The sequence below is a fragment of the Phodopus roborovskii genome, unplaced genomic scaffold (genome assembly GCF_943737965.1).
Source record: "Phodopus roborovskii unplaced genomic scaffold, PHOROB, whole genome shotgun sequence".
Taxonomy (NCBI): Eukaryota; Metazoa; Chordata; class Mammalia; order Rodentia; family Cricetidae; genus Phodopus; species Phodopus roborovskii.
Window position 1 is genome coordinate 15,133,268 of NW_026126515.1, and position 16,024 is coordinate 15,149,291.

General features: G+C 41.9%; 1 protein-coding gene across 1 annotated transcript in view; it reads left to right on the forward strand.

Moving 5' to 3' along the window:
* The first annotated feature begins 594 nt into the window (after positions 1–594).
* Flrt2 (fibronectin leucine rich transmembrane protein 2) overlaps positions 595–16,024 on the forward strand; it is an 87,579-nt gene continuing 72,149 nt past the window's right edge. Inside the window, exon 1 of the mRNA XM_051196152.1 lies at positions 595–791. The gene's annotated coding sequence lies outside the window, so the exon portion shown is untranslated. The remainder of the gene's footprint in view (positions 792–16,024) is intronic.

Sequence of the window (16,024 nt, forward strand, 5' to 3'; positions counted from 1 at the left end):
GGCGGGGTGGGGGTGGGGGTAACGACGACACTGAAGTAAAGGAATAAAAAAACCAACTTTTCTGGCAACTTCAATAAATCCGGTAACTGAAGGTAAAAAATAGATTGTGAGGGCTGGGTCTGGTCCGGATGAAACGCTAGGCTCCTTCCCAATTCCCTAGTCTGGCTCAGAAAGCGCGCCACTGGCATCTTGCCACGCGAGTGCCCCTAGACAGCCACACGCCCACTGGAACTGCACGTGAACAAAGCTTTTGCCGGGAGAGCCACCGCCTGTGGTTTCTCAGCGCAATCTAGCTTCTATCCGGAGTGTAGGGTGAATACAGGGTTAAGCTAGTTCCCTCCTCGGTAGGAGGGAAAGGAGGGGGGATGGGGGGACGAAGCTTTCTGTCTAGCCGCCGGGTACCTTGCAGTTAGTTGTACATCTGAAAGCGGTCGCCATCGCTTGCGAGTTTGGCGTCATCCATTGTCACCACCGAGGAATGTGCGCTGGGAGATAACACCAAGTGTGGGGCCTCTCAAATATGCAGAGCTCTCTGCTTCCAGGTGCGCTCCTTTCTGGTCCTTCGTCCCGAGTTTCCAGCAGCCGGAGGCAGTAGCTCAGCACGGGTCAGGGCGTCCACTGAGCCTCAGGACCAGGGTGGCACTTCTCAACGATGGGCAGGAGGGACCTCGGCGGCGACCCCTAAAACAATACCATGCCCGGGGAGTCCCTCTGCTGCGGTGCCAGCTTCTTCCCTTTCCACCTCCCCGACCCGGTCGGATTCGGATGAGCTAAGGAGACAAGACCACCAGGTAAAGGGGTTGCTTTGCTAGGTGAAGTTTCTAGTGACTTCCCTAGCTTTCCTGACGTGGGCACCACTTTATTTGGGAAAATTTATTAATTTTTCCTTCTTTGAACAAGTGGTGGGTGGTCACCGGGTGGGTGTTCTAAGTATTGTCTCTTTATTCCCATAGAAAATACCTCCACTACCCCCCCCCATCCCTACTGGAAGGACTTCTATACTCTCAAGTCGAATCCATATCTTCTAGAGAGTTTTGTGACTTGAGTTTTGGGGTAAAAAAATCGTTCATTTGCTGCCTGCCAGAAACATCCATCCTAAATGGAGTTTTCCAAATCCCCCATGCTTTTAGCATTCCAGCCTCTCATTCCCCCTAGACTGACTCCCTTTAAGTCCGGTAAGTAGCAATTCATCTGTGTTGAATACCAGAGTGTTATTATTATTAAATGTCCTTATCTGAAACCTCTATCCTCCTTGTGGCCCAAATCCGGGATCAATTAGCCACTAAACTGAGAATGCTAGTTTGCTTTCTTTCCAATCCAAGGACCCTTCCGCTCTGCTGGGCTGGTGTGATTGCCCTTTCCCTACTCACCCCCAGGAAAAGGAGAAGTACCCCAGAGATCCCAGCGCTGACCTAGGATCACTTTCCCTGCCTACGTGCCTGGGACTTGGAGATGGGTCCTTCTATGTCCCCAGGCGCTGAATGCAAGGCCAAGCAGATGCCCAGAGTAGTAGGGGGAAGGACCCATCCAACTGTCTTTATGTCCCCACCAGGCTAGGGGCCTCCTAGAAAGATTTCTCTGCTAAAATCACCAGTCCAGGTCGTTCAGCACCGGTGCGAATCACTTCTGTTTTGTAATCCCTTTCATGATCAAGGGTCCCAGGTAGCTAAGGTCTCTGCACTAATCAGCGAAAAGAAGATTGGGAAAGAGTCTGTCCGTCTTGAAAGGACTGGTCCTACACTTGCTATTTGGATAAATTATTTTGCCTGCCAGGGAGCTTGGCCAGGGGTAGTTGCTGCTAAAGGCTACTGCCATCGCTGCTGTCATCTTGTCGCTTCTCTTTGGAAGCTCCCAGGATGACTCTCACTATATATTCTCCTTAGATTAGAGTCTTTATTAATTCCCCATTCTCTCCTGGATATCTGTCAGTTACGCTTTGAGTCTGGAGAAAAGACACGCTAAACATAAGTGTTTTCTAGTCGCCTTTGTGTATGTAAAGGACGACGGGGAAGAGTGGCAAGCTCTCTTGAACCTCAGTGATGTCTGTCAATGTGTGCGAATGAGTGTGTCGCGGTGCGTTTTGGGTGGATCCTTGTGTGGCTTGGGAGACAAATCGGGCGTTTCTCCAAGTCGTCTTACCAGGATTTAAGCGCTGAAATCCATGAAGGTAGCAGACACAACAGCGATGCAAGGAAATAAAAACAATCGGGGAAGTGGAGCCAAGTGACTCAGACTTTGAACCGAGGACAAGGAGTGCGGTCGCGCCTGGGTTTAGTCCGGAAATCATCTCCAGCGGGTTACAGGCAACGCCCTTGCCAAAGTCGTCAGCCCAGAATGCCGAGAAGATCCCCAGGGAGTTGGTCCAGAGCGAGCTTTCAACTTGCAAATTGCTTTTCCCGGGGTCCTACCCACAGCGCGTCTCATTGCCGCCTAATGCTTGGTGCGGGCTTGTTCTCCCTCTTCTGTTAGTATTCCGCCGGTCTCCAGACTAGTTAAAACACGATCACAAGTTGCTGGAGACTTCTGGGCAGCAAGGAATAGAGGAGCAACCAGGCCACCAACCCCTTGCCAAAAAAAAAAAAAAAAAAAAAAAAAAAAAAAGAGGAAAGAGATCAAATGAAAGAGACATGTCTCAGATTTCTTAGATTACACTTTAACCTTTGCAAAGAGAATCCTAAGTGAGAAAGGTGTGCCGGTTGGACGTTTTAACTGTGCAGCCTGTTTTCATAGTCTTTGCAGGGACGTTTTCGGTTGTCCACCGTAATTTATAGAGACAACTCACCCACTGGACGTCACTCTTGCCAGGAGCAGCCAGGGTGACAGGGAGAAGTGGATGTGTTAAAATATGATGCCAAACTCTAATTCTTCCAATTAAAGTTTATGGAAGAAAGCTTGACGAGCAGACCTTTGATGCACTGGGGGTGCAGCACATCCCCAGTGTTGCCTGCGAGTAAAATAACGCCATTTTGGTTGAGAGACTTTCTATATTTTTACCCTCTAATGTTACGTTTCGATCATTTCTGAGTCTAAGTAATAGCTCCTCTGGCGTAGACGTCCAGCGAACGAACTGCAGAGAAAGGGTCCTTCACCATTTAGAGAAGCTGAGGGTAGGGAGGACGCCTGACGCTTAAAGATAGCTGGGTCAAGTTGGCATTCCTGGGGTAGCCGGTGCACGTAACCCTCTCCAGGGAAGACAGGGTTAAACGCCCCATCTGACTTTGCCTCTTGGAAAGCTTAGGGTTGCTGCGGCTCCTCCCAAGCATTCTTTAAACCGGAGAAGTGGGAGGGACTCGGTTTGGGAGGGAGGAGAAGAGGGAGGCCAAGAAAGAGGGCTCGCAGAGGGGAGCCAGAGCACGAGGGACCTAGGGAGAGGAGGGGCGCGCAAGCTGCAAAGCCGATCCCGCGAATTCATTACAGTAAACATCTCCCGGGGGTGTCAAGAGGGGTGGGGGTGGGGACCTCGGCGTCTACATTAGCGGGCCGGGTCCGATCAAGGCAGCAGTGTGGCTGGGAGCAGCCTCCAGACCCGCGCCCCGCAGACGCTGCACTTGGAGTCAGCCCCGCGCCCGCCCCCGCGCAGCCAGCCGGAGCTGCACGCCCTGCTGCGCGTGGTCCGCACACTCGCCGAGACCGAGCGCCAGCCCAGTTCTCTCGCTGACTCCCGCGGTCCTCTGCCTCGCTGCAGTCCCAGACTGGGTCGGGACGTTCCCCACCGATCTCCTACATCTCCCTACTTTTTGAGGGGTTCGAGGCGGAGAGGGGGAGCCAGAAGAGGAAAAGAAACCGGAGCTGAGGCTGCCGGAGCCTAGATAAAGTGGCATGCCCGACCCCTGGAGGCGGAGGTGGCGGAGGACGGGGGAAGACGATGCCGTGGCTCCGTAGGGGACGCAGGCGACAGCGAGCAAGGCGAGCCGGGCGCTCAGGCTCCGGCAAGCTACCGGGAGGCGCGCACCGTTCTGAGGCTCTGGCCTCAGCCTCCCGGAGCTCCGACGCAACTAGAGACAGAGCTGGGCTGCAGCAGCCGCCGCCGCCACCTGGAGGACCCAGCAAAAGTTTGGATCTGGGGGAGGGAGCTGTGCTGCGCGGGATTACCAGCAGGGCTGGAGGGAAACCTGGAAAACCTTAGCAGGTAAATGCGCACCTTTAACCTTGCCTCCCCGCTTCTGGGTTTTGGAATCCTTTGAGATTCTTTAGCATGGTTAGCTAGATTGACTCAAAGTAAGAAGGGGGCTGAGTTCAAGGTCCCAGGGATGGGTAGGGAGCACTGGCAGTGCCACACTCGTGTTAGCTGGGGGTGGGAATGGGAGTATGTGGCTGCGGGGGTGGGAGGTGTCTTCGTGTTTCTTCCTGCCAGATTGGCAGCTGTGTGAGTCGACCCTCCCCCCCCCCAGTGGAGGAGAACCCTGGGCTCCAGCTGGTGTTTGATTCTGTATAGTTTGGAAATTTAAAATGTGTATCCAAGGACTTTTAAGTGTGCCTCAATCCAGGGAATGATTGATGGATTTCATTCACCCTCATTCTCTCAGCCCTATTTTCTATAAAAAGAAAGGAAGCTTACTTTTGCTCTCCTGCTTCTCGGCTTTCTCTGAATCTTAGATTTGGAGAGGATTATAAATATTGAAAGCAAAGTGAAAAAAAACGTATCCCCCCCACATCCTCTGAGTCTTCCCCAATTTCGTTCACCTTCTGGTGTCATAAAAATATGAGCTATAAAAGTCACATTTTCATTGAAGGGTAATATGAAACATTAGTCATTGGGGATGTAAATTTTCTCTGTGTGTATGGTGGGGGAAAAAGAGGAGGTATAGATATGGATGCGCATGTATGTTTCACTGCCTGGGGTTAATGATGTTGCAAAGAGTGCCCCTCTTTGCTTTGGCATGAAGCTCAGTGATGTGGGGGAACAGAGAATGGCCTTCTGTGTGCAAGGAGGCTAGGACACCAGAGGGAATACACCCACCATTCAGAACAGCACCTCCTTGCACTTCAGCTAACAAAATAGCTGCTGCTCACTCCCACCTCCCTGGGCAGAAAAGATTCAGCACCACCATGACCCCTTCAGGCACTATATAGTTCTGAAGCAGCTCTTGGGGCCCTGGTATCATCTTTATTATGATGATCACTACTAATTCTCCTGGAAACTCCTAGTACATTCTCTGAATGAAAATCATGCCCCTGGGAGCCTGTGATTAGTTCTAATAGAGGGGATCTCCCAGTAAAGCTAACAGTAAACTAATCAAGTAAGTGCAAGGCGCAAATCCCTGCAAAAGCTCATCCAGGAGGGCAAGGTGTTGATCAGATTTCTTTGCATGCTGTGTCTGCTGTGCACAGCCTCTTCTAAATGGAAGCTCCCCCATTCAGCTGGGAGGCTACTTAAATCACACAAGGTTCCAGTGAGCTTCGGAGCATGTCCACTTGCTTACAGGATTATTGCTAAATTTATTATGGCTTACTTCCCCCAGCCCAAAGCTAATGTGAAGGATGGCTTCCATAGCAGAGCTGCATCCTCTCTAGTCCTATCTGGTATGACCTTATTACATCAGCAGTGTATCCCCCAAACATTTGGGGGTAAATAGAATGCCTAGTTGGCATTTATCCAGGGCTGTATTTGATTGTTGCCGTATGGATATAAAATTTTAGGCCAGGATCTGAAATGTTAGAACTGGATTATGTCTTTTAAATCACCAAAGATATTTACCAGATACATGTAGCTTGGCTGCCCACCATATTAGAGGAGAATCAATCTTTGGGGAATATTCACACCAAGAAAAGTTGCCCATTTTATTGCCCCTGAATGTGTGAAACTTCCCCCCATATGTTTTTCCCTTTTCTTTCCTTCCTTCCTTCCTTCCTTCCTTCCTTCCTTCCTTCCTTCCTTCCTTCCTTCCTTCCTTTCCCAGAAGCCAGAAAAGAAATCAAAACAGGCTATGGTAAAACCCTTTAAGGATCCTTACTAATGACTGTTGACAGCATAGCACCACACTGTCATGTCAAGCTGCAAATATGTGTGACTGTAGGAAGTTGGAAGATGTGATTTCAAGCATTATTCCCTGTGTCGGATAGCAGGAACAGAGAACTGTAAAAAAGAATTGGACCAACTATACTATTGCAGGACCAATTATAGATAAGGAATGGTAGGCTTTTTTTTTTTTTTCTGTTTTTCTTTTTTCTTTTGTACCTATGTCTTCACACTTAATGCAGTTTCACTAGAGTTTTACACATTCTAGGGTATGCTTTAAAACTAATAAATTATGCCATGCTGGCCTAGAGCACTGGGGTCCCTAGACCACTCAAGTTTTTTCCTATATGCAAGGTTTGAAATGATATGATCATATCTGAATTTGAAAGGCTGGATCTCATTTGAACATCCTCTGATGCCCTTTACATTTACTTTGGCCTGTTGGATAGCTTGACTTAGGATTTAGACCAACCTTCCTAAAACAGTGGTTAAGTTTCCCTGTTTGAAGCTGTGTCTTCAAGTATGTCCACAACCTGAAGTCTCATTCCGTAGAGGCTGGGATGCAGCATCTAATCTAATTTGACTCTTCAGTTCTATACCTTTACAAGGAAGAATGGCTGTTCCTGTGACCCGCAGTGCCTCAGGTTCAAAATAAGTAAATAAAAGGAAACAGTGAGGACACGCAGAGACCCTGCTGCCTGTTAAGAATATTCCAGTAAGGTAAAGGTGATGAACTCTGTTTCTGTTTGGTCCATGATTTTCTGGATAATCATCTTTTGGTATATTTAATTTTAATTCAAGTTTCCCCCAACACACATACTAGATTGCTTTAATAACTTTGTGGTTTTTGCCACACCGATTCAAATTCAGTCCATTAGTGACCTCTATCTGTGAGAAGTGAATACTCATTGTTTTTCTTCTCATCAGCATCTGCAGACACATGATGTGTGTCTGGAGACCTGCCAGCTCCATGGATTTTTCTGAATATTTTATTTTTTTTTCTAATTTGATTTTTCTAATACAAAGTTCAGTGCAGGTGATATTTAATGACAGCAATAAAATGTTATCAGGGGGATGGAGTTCTACTAAATGACTATTCCATAAAACATTGACAATATGGTCAACATAAATTAAATCCAAGTAATGTATACTGCCTGAAAGAATCACACACTCAAGGCCACTGTTGTGTTGAGACTCACAATGCTGCTGAATGTCTGTGAAATTTTATTGCTCCTAAGTGCTTACATAACAGGGGAAACTTGAGATGGCCCAGAACACATATGTGGTAACTTGACTTCTTAGTAGCAGTGTGCATATGTCTTTAAATTCAGCTTGGCTTCTGCTGTGAACTTAGCTGCAGATGAGGAACTAGGTGGAATATGAAAAGGGTATTTCAAAACAGATGGTCCTTTTAAGGAGAACTCTAAAAACCTGACTCTTAATCCAACTTTATCTTCTGGAGCTTTTCAAATAGAAGCCCGAATTTTAGTTGATTATTGGAAATGTTAATTGAAGCCAAAGTTTATTACATTTCTTAACTTGGGTGGATACCATTATCTGACCTTTTCCACATGTTCTTGATGTAGTGGTGATTGGGATGTGGAGTTTTTAGGAGGTTTTCTTTCTTCTCCCTTGGGCAGGTTTTATACCAAAGACATTTTTAAAGACCAATTATTGTTATTATTGAAGTTAAACAACCATTATAGTATACCCACGGGCTTTCTTACTCACTGTTCATGCCCTCATTTATTTGCTTTTGTGAAATCATATTTTTTTCCTCTATAACTACATGTTGAGGGAGGGAACAGTATTATCAGTATGTTGTAGCTCTCTCTAAAGAAAAGCAACCTCCAAGTTTATAACATGTAAACCCATACACACCTCAATGGCTATTTTCAGACTGATTCTTTTCAAGGGTCTAAGTGTGTTCCTTTTTTAAGGGCTATGACACAAATATTGTAATAGAAATATCCTGTGTTCTGATGAATACAGAGGTTTATTTCAGTTGCATGAAACAGTAAAACACTGTATAGCAAAATAATCACTGGTATTTTGAGTACATGGTCAGACTCTGTTAGAACCTTCATGTCCTTCCCCTTCCCCTTTTTTTCTCCCCTTTGGCAAATTTCACATCTACTGGTCCTTTTTGGTTTTCTTTGATTCTTTCTACTGTGGCTCTTTGAAGTGCTTCAAAATTAAACAGTAGCTACTTTTTTTTTTTTTTAGGGAAATTCATCATGTTATGTTCAGGATTCCAGGAGAGTTAATGACGCAGAAAAAGTCCTGTAAAACGTCTTTCTAAAAGAAGTCCTTCTCCTGAAGTCTTCCCACTTACTGGCCTCCTGTACCATTTGCAGTGAATTGGAACTCAGTTATTTATTTTTCAAATACCACCTCTAACTTAATTTAATGCGAGATGTATTTCTCCAGAAGTGTGCATAGCCTTGTGTGTCCCGAGCCCCTTGAACAAAGCGGTGTCCTTGTTACCAAACTGCAATAAGGGAAGGTCACAGAAAATCCTGTGGTATAATTGAGGAAGTCAGAAGGCCTCATTCACAACCCTCAAGCACTGGTCAGTTACACTGCTGATATTTAATAAGGACATACTTTTCTTTTTCTGCCAGCTTAGTGGTTAAAGACTTCAGATGTTTTTGGGAAGCATTCACAAAGTAAGTCTTTGGAGCTTCAAACCATTGCCTTTCCTTGACGATTCTCATGTTAATTTTAGAGGAATGTGCAAGAAACTTGGAAGAAGCCTTCCTTTGACCTAGGTTTATAGGCCCAATTGTTCATTTCAGTTATATTGCTGTCTTCCAGTTCTTTTTATCCAAACTTTCATAAAGGTAAAAGAATCCTCCATAAAAACTTATGAAGAACCTGAAGGGGTTTGGAGTTAAGCCTACTGAAAAATAAGTCTGAAAGTTCATAGATGTCAGGGATCAGTGAGACCACCTTTTCAGGGAGTGAAAGAGCTCTGTGTAGGTTCATGGATACACTGGAGTCCACACAGGTCACATGGCCAAGTGGAAAACATTAGACACGTATTAGTCCTGAAATAGGTTCACATGTTGGTGTCACTCTTAGCACCAGCTGGTTGTGGGTGTCACTTTCATGAGAATTCAGTATCAAGACAACCCTTGGGATCGTTTTCTTTTATATTTGCTTCCAAGCATGGATGCAGATGCTTGGGTAAAAGAGTTATGAAACGGTTCTAGTACTTAACTACATGTAGAACAAGGGGGAACTAAGGAGAATAGTTTGGATAAACATTGTCCTTTGAGACTCTAGTATAAACTTCATTTTTTTCATCTCTTCATCTAATGGTCCAGCTTCTGCTTAAGTGGCGTAATGAAGCTAAGGGATACCTGGCTTTGCACATAGTTAATAATGAACATTTATTTTAAATCTTAATGAAGTAGATGGAGAAATCTCCAAATATGGATCAAAGGTTTCATTCTTTATAGATTCACAAAAAAAACCAAAACAAACAAACAAACAAACAAACAAAAAAACAAAAACCAAACCAAAAAAAAAAAAAAAAAAAAAAGGAGACTAGAATTGGATATTTTTCTTAAATACAAAAGCTTCATGGCAGTTTTTGATTTATAAATTTTGTGGTGTAGGCATTTGACTCTTAAACTATGATAGAACATGGGAAATGCCTTTTTCTTTCTTTCTTTTTTTTTTTTTTTGAGGAAAGAAAAGTACAGTGCCTTTTTTTTTTCCTTTTTTCTTTTTATTGGTCAGTATATTCCTTCTTATATTTGCCCTTGTAGGAACTGCTTAATCTCCTAGATACTTAATTTCCTCTTTGCAGGGTTCAACAGAGTTGTTGAGAGGTCAAATAAGATTAATGTGTGTGGAATTCCTTAGTAACAATACAGTGTTATATTCTCATAAAGAGGCATTATTCATGTTGATAACATTTATCATTGCATGACTGTCTTGTGCTAGGATAGGCTAGCTTCTTTCTAATTAACAGGTTAACCAAGAGATTCCCCTGCTTTCTCTTGAGTCTTGGTTCTCATATTTGTGTGGTTTCACCTAACTTATGAAATGTTTTTTGGACCCATGTCTCTTATTTTTCTTCCACCCATTGAGTGACTGATTGCATCCTTTGGTGAGCTTTCTCTGTTTTGATGCTCCTCTTTGCAAGCCCAAAAGGTGGTTAGAGTGAGACAGTTGAAGGACTAGACTCTCGTTTCCTTGAACTACTGAATAGCTGACAGAGACTGAATTGACCACGAGTGGGTTCTATTAAGGATCTCTATTGGAAGAAACTGCACACTCCCTTGAAATAAAATTGTTTGTGTTTCTGACCAAGTTTAAACTTTATGTATGAGAGCTACTTGTAAAAGCAGTAGCAAAAAAAAAAATTATGATGTGTTATTAAAAAGTTTACCTTATAAGATTGTCATTTTAGTTCTTTGGCTAGAAAAAAAAACAAAAACCCAAAAACCAAAACAATTAACTCATTCATTATCAGTGAATAGAAAGATCTGATTTGCTTTGATGAAAACACATATTATAAATCTTTTTGGTGCTAGTGCTACTAACTCTTGATGGCATTAAGAGTTGCTCTTTATGGCCTATTTCTGTGAATTTTTCAGTTGCCCCATATTAAACAGTTTTTTTTTACACATTTATTACACTTTGCTAATGTGTTTCATGCAGGCTTTTGTGAAAGCTAATCCTGAATGTTTTAATGTCCCTCAATCCAAAGTTTCACAAATATAACACATTTGTAAATGTGCAAAATTCTCGAGATGGTGACTCTTGATCAGAATCAATATTTTTAACCAGTGAGTCTACTTATTTCCAATTTCTAGGTTTTTACATGTTCAAGTTCTAAAAGATAGTCTCACTTTCTGTTTTATTAATTTCTTTGTTATTAATTATTTTTATGCTTTTTGAAATGACTGAAACAGGGGTCTCACTGTGTAGCTCTGGCTGTCCTAGAACTTACATTGTAGACCAGGCAGACCTTGAAGTCACAGAGATCTGCCTGTCTCTGCTTCCAAGTTAAATTCTGCATCACTACTCCCAAGTCTTCCTTAAGTTTCACATTTTTATTGTACCTTTAAAGTCCATGTTCACAGATAGTATTTTAATAATAAAAAATGCTTTCAGTTTGGCAAAATGGATCAAAATGCTTTTGGGTCTGGCCTCAAATACTTTAATAATAAGATTTTAAGGAAGAAGATGCTTTCTATAGCTTAAAGTTTAAATATTCAACTGAAAAGAGCTTTCAGGCATCTTTCTGGAGAGTTAGTATTTTGGTGTGTACCATTGCAACATATAAATATATCTTATGTCTTAGAGGCTGGGGGAAGTACTATTTGCCATAAAACAAGCTGTTCTTAATTTAGCTGTTATATCTTTGAGTTAATAAAATAACGAGGTCTCACCAATAGTTTTAGGGTTCTTTTTCACATCATTCCTTCTTTCTTTTTTGAGATTATAATGTAATTACACTTCTCCCCTTCCCTTTCTGCCCTCTGAACTATTTCATACACCCCACCTTGCTCTCTTTCAAATGCAGGTCTCTCATATATTACTGCTGCATGTATATATGCATGTGTTTATGTATATACTCAAGTATTTTCAAACATAACCTTGACAGTCTGAACAATGTTACTCACAAGCATATCCTCAGGACTGAACATTTGGGATCAGACAGCCAACTGTTATGATCTTCCTAGGAGAACACTATTTGTCCAACCCCCAACACTCCTTAGGTGCCTATAGTTCTTTAACTGGAAGTTTTCCTTTCTAGTAGGCGGAAAGAAACAGTGTGTGAAGAAAAGCAACAAATGCAGTGAGCAGGTCTGTCTCTTGTGAAGTAGATTATGATACTTTAGAAGCAGAAGCTATACTGACTACACTTGGTGAAGGAATTTTATTCATTCACTCAGAAGATGATCTTTAGTACCTGCTGTGAGCCAGGCACAAAATGCAGGCATAAATGACCAGTACGTCTGGAGAGTCAAGATAGAGGTAGTGAATGAGTCCTATGCTGAGACTATAAGATAGTGTCAGGACAGGGCAATGCAAAGCCTGGTTGCATCATTAGTTTATGCATGACTGAAGACACTGCTGTTGACCTGAGTAATCGAGTCAATAATATGCCGTGAAAGGAACTCTGTATTTGGACAGAGATGCCTTAGGTTCTAATATTGGCTCTTCCTACTTGTTAATTTGGTGAAATGTGCTACTTTTTAAAATGCTTCTTAGTCTTTGTCTCTTTAAGTAGAAAATGGGAGGGTTGGGCATTTTTTTTTTCTTTCTTTTTTTTTTTTTTTTTGGTGGTAGACAAGCTGCCTAATATATAAGGCACTGCTGCTCATTTCTAGCTTAAGAAGGCTTGGGAAAGACAAGGAAGGAAATGCATGCAGTGGCACCTATAGAAAACAAGAAAGGTGAAATGTTATACAGTGACAAAAAGAGCCATTATCGAGTAGGTAGTGATGGGTTTGAGATGGGCCTGGGAAAATGGAAACAGAATGAAGAACTTCTCTCAAGCTGGGAAATCAGACACTTACACAGATAAGTTCATTGGAAGCTCCATCTTTTGATTATTAAGATTTGTGTGTAGTATGCTCTCACACATAGAAGTATATCCTTGCATCCCTGCCAGTGTTTGCAAGAACCCCATTTTCTATTCCATGACACTAAGCACAGTGAGCTATGGTGATTATGTCTTTGTCAAGTCAGTGTGATTTTTATCAAAATTAATTTAAGCACTCACCTTGCCCAATTCATTTTACCCATGACTCGACAGAGTCATGAAAAAATTAGGACTATAATTATTGTTATATTTCTTAGTATTGTTTTTGTTTTTGTGTAATGATTGTACCTTAATGGTCATGGTTAAATTTTATTGTCAACTCAATGCAACCTAGAGTTAGCTGGGAAGAGGGAACTTCAACTGAAAAATTCACCACATTCAGACTAGTCTCTGGCCATGTCAGTGAGAGATGACCTTGGGAGCAGTCATCCTACTGTGGACTGCACATCTTTAGGCAAGCCAATCAGTACTGTATAAGGAAGCTAGCTGAGGCCAGTCAGTGGTGGCACACACCTTAAGTCCCAGCACTGGGAAGGCAGAGGCAGGCTGATTTCTGTGAGTTTGAGGCCATCCTGGTCTACCAAAAGAAAAAGGAAAAAAAAAAAAAAAAAAAGAATAGAAAAGAAAGCTGGTTGAGTTTGAGCCAGTGAGCCAGTGAGCTGGCTTGTAAATAGCATTTGCCCATCTGCTTCAGGCCCTGCCCTGCCTTCCCTCAACCTCAAAGGTAGAATGTGATCTGGAAGTATAAGCTGAAGTGAACTCTTTCCTGTTGTTTTTCAGAGCAATGGAAAACAACCTAGAAACCTTATGTAATAATGATGTGGGATGGTGCTGTTGGGCTATCAGTTCAGTGTGAAGTCAGGTCTTTCAAAAACAGTTTCAATTCATTTAAAAGCAGGACTTTGCACAGCTTCCATAGCAGCTTCTCAGCTAGTATAGTCCTCAGATTCACTGTTCAACATCAATTTTAATACAACATTATACCCACGTATGTATGTAGAAAATACTATATATATACATACATATATATGTATATATATATATATGTATACATAGTTATAGGTCAAAATGCACAAATTAATATATATATGTGTATATATGCAATATAATATGTTTGAGCTTTGCTTATTTTTTAACATTATGAATGTATAGTGTAGTCATTTATAAAAGATATGTTTAACAGGATGTCAGCCAGGTCCAGGCCACCAAGTAGGGAAACATAGTAGCTTTTCCTCTTAAGATCACATAATATATAATGTAACACAAATACATGTAATTAATCAAATTGGAGCAGCAAGCAGCAGGCACCAGGGTACCCTTTTGTAAGCTGGTACTGTATTTTTAAGCAGCTTCTGAGCTACAATTCAACCCAACAGAAAACAATAAGACCTTGTTTTGCTATTTTAGAAAATGTAAGAGAGATTAAAATTCTTTGGAAACTGATTTTGTAAAGAAAATGTTTTTCTTTTTACTTAAATAGGTAAGGAACAAGTCCAGGAGTGCTGACAGCCGTGGAATTTAAAACTTTAGTCTAACACTCCAAGGGATGCCAGGCAGACTTCCTTAGTCTAACACTCCAAGGGATGCCAGGCAGACTTCCGTAGGAGTCAGGAGCTTATAACTGTGGGCTGGACAACGTCTGCATCCTAACCATGTGCTGCTCACCATGCTAAGTTTTGTGCAGGGCATTTAGGATGAATGTTCATGCAAGACTTCATCCTTGCTCAAAAGATGGTGATAGCTTAATCTACAGCTGAATTAAATGTAGATGTTAGATAAAAATGCAAGTTTTTGGACTCTAGCATTGAAGATTGTGCCTTCTTAAACTTTAGTAGGACCTGGGGTAATGGGCTCTTAAGAGATCCATAATTGTAATCTGACTGTTAGCTTTCATTCTTTTTGACCTCAATATATTGTGGGTATGTAATAGTGTAGGCGAGAGTCACAGGAACTTATGAGAGAGAGGAAGAAAGAGAAAGAGAGGGGGATGGGGAAGAGGAGGAGAGAGAAAGTATGTTTCCCATGTAGGAATATTGCTTCATATACTTTTATTCTTCAGGTATCGGGGTTAGCTTCACTCTTGGAAGCAAGAGTATCCTATGTTTTCCTTTCTCCATCAATACTCCCCTAAACCCTCATTTTACTATTCCTGGAATTAATTTCCTAAAACAGCAAATAAACCAAAAGATATAGTTGTTATTATATTCTTCACTCATCTCATTTGCTCCTTGGATTCTTTGGCCTTCTAGACAAAGCCTGTCTGAATATGTTGGTCTTTCTTGCAAGATCCATGTTCATCCAGATCTCAAACCAATCTCTGATTTGTCCTCCAACTCCCATTCCATGTATTTAAGTAACTTAAGAACATCAGCCTTTCCCATGGTGTTTATCTGTTATATAGAATATCCACCAATTGTTCTTTTAGGAAACTTTTCTTGTAGACGTCACTGGGATGTAAGCTCTCCTCCTTATCATCATTCTGATGATAAGAATCATTTAACATGTCACTTGTTGCTGGTTCATATTGTGTTATAATGTGGTTTACTCATGTCTGTGTCTCTTACTGGATTCCAGATCTTTGATTCAGTCATTCTTTCTTCCTAGCATCAATGAAAATGTATGGTGCAGCAAGTTCTGCTTACATGTAGTTAAATGAGTTCATTTGTAACTTCATGAACTAACCATGAAGAACAAGATCTTCAAACTGTAGGAGAAAAGGGATGTTTGTCAGAAGTACAGTTCACTCCCCTACATTGGTTGCCTAATGGAAAGAAATATAGCCCCCGCCTTTTGACTTGCTCTAAGCAGGTTTTACTAGCAAATACCTGCTGGTTAACCAAACCCTGATCAGCATCAAGTTTTCCAACCCACACATGAGGTAATTCAGATGCTGCATAGCACAGATCTGTTTCAAGAAATAATTTAGTTTCATGATATGTCTTTCCTGATGCCAACTGAAACTTTGTTGAATAGATACTCATATACATGTGTATTTTCACATGGAATAAAATGCAAAACTCATTGAATTAACTTTATGGATCTGTCTTGGCAGAATTAAAGAAAACAAAGCAAAACACATGTAAGAGTTTGTACATTTGTCCTCTTTATAACTTTTGTTCTTTGATTTTATGTTATTTATTTTATGTTAAGCCTGTTCTTTCTTGACAGTATTCTCTGAGAGGCCAGGGCTCTCCAGAGAGGGTAAAAGAAGACTAGAAATCCTAACATCTTTATAACTTTTGCTCCACAAAGTGGGTCTGATTAGTCTATTGGATTTGCATGTTGAGTGCAGTCAAGAGTATGGGAAGGTTATGATGAGTTCCAAACATGTATAGCATAAGGTGATTTAACAGTTCCCATGGCAGCTACAGAGGGTAAACCTTAGATATTTCTTTCTTCTTTTCTTTTTTAATGTGGGCCAAATGATGTGTTATTCTTATTTCATGGTGGGTGACAAATTGGAGGTTAGAGATGACTTGCTTATATGTGTTGTCTGT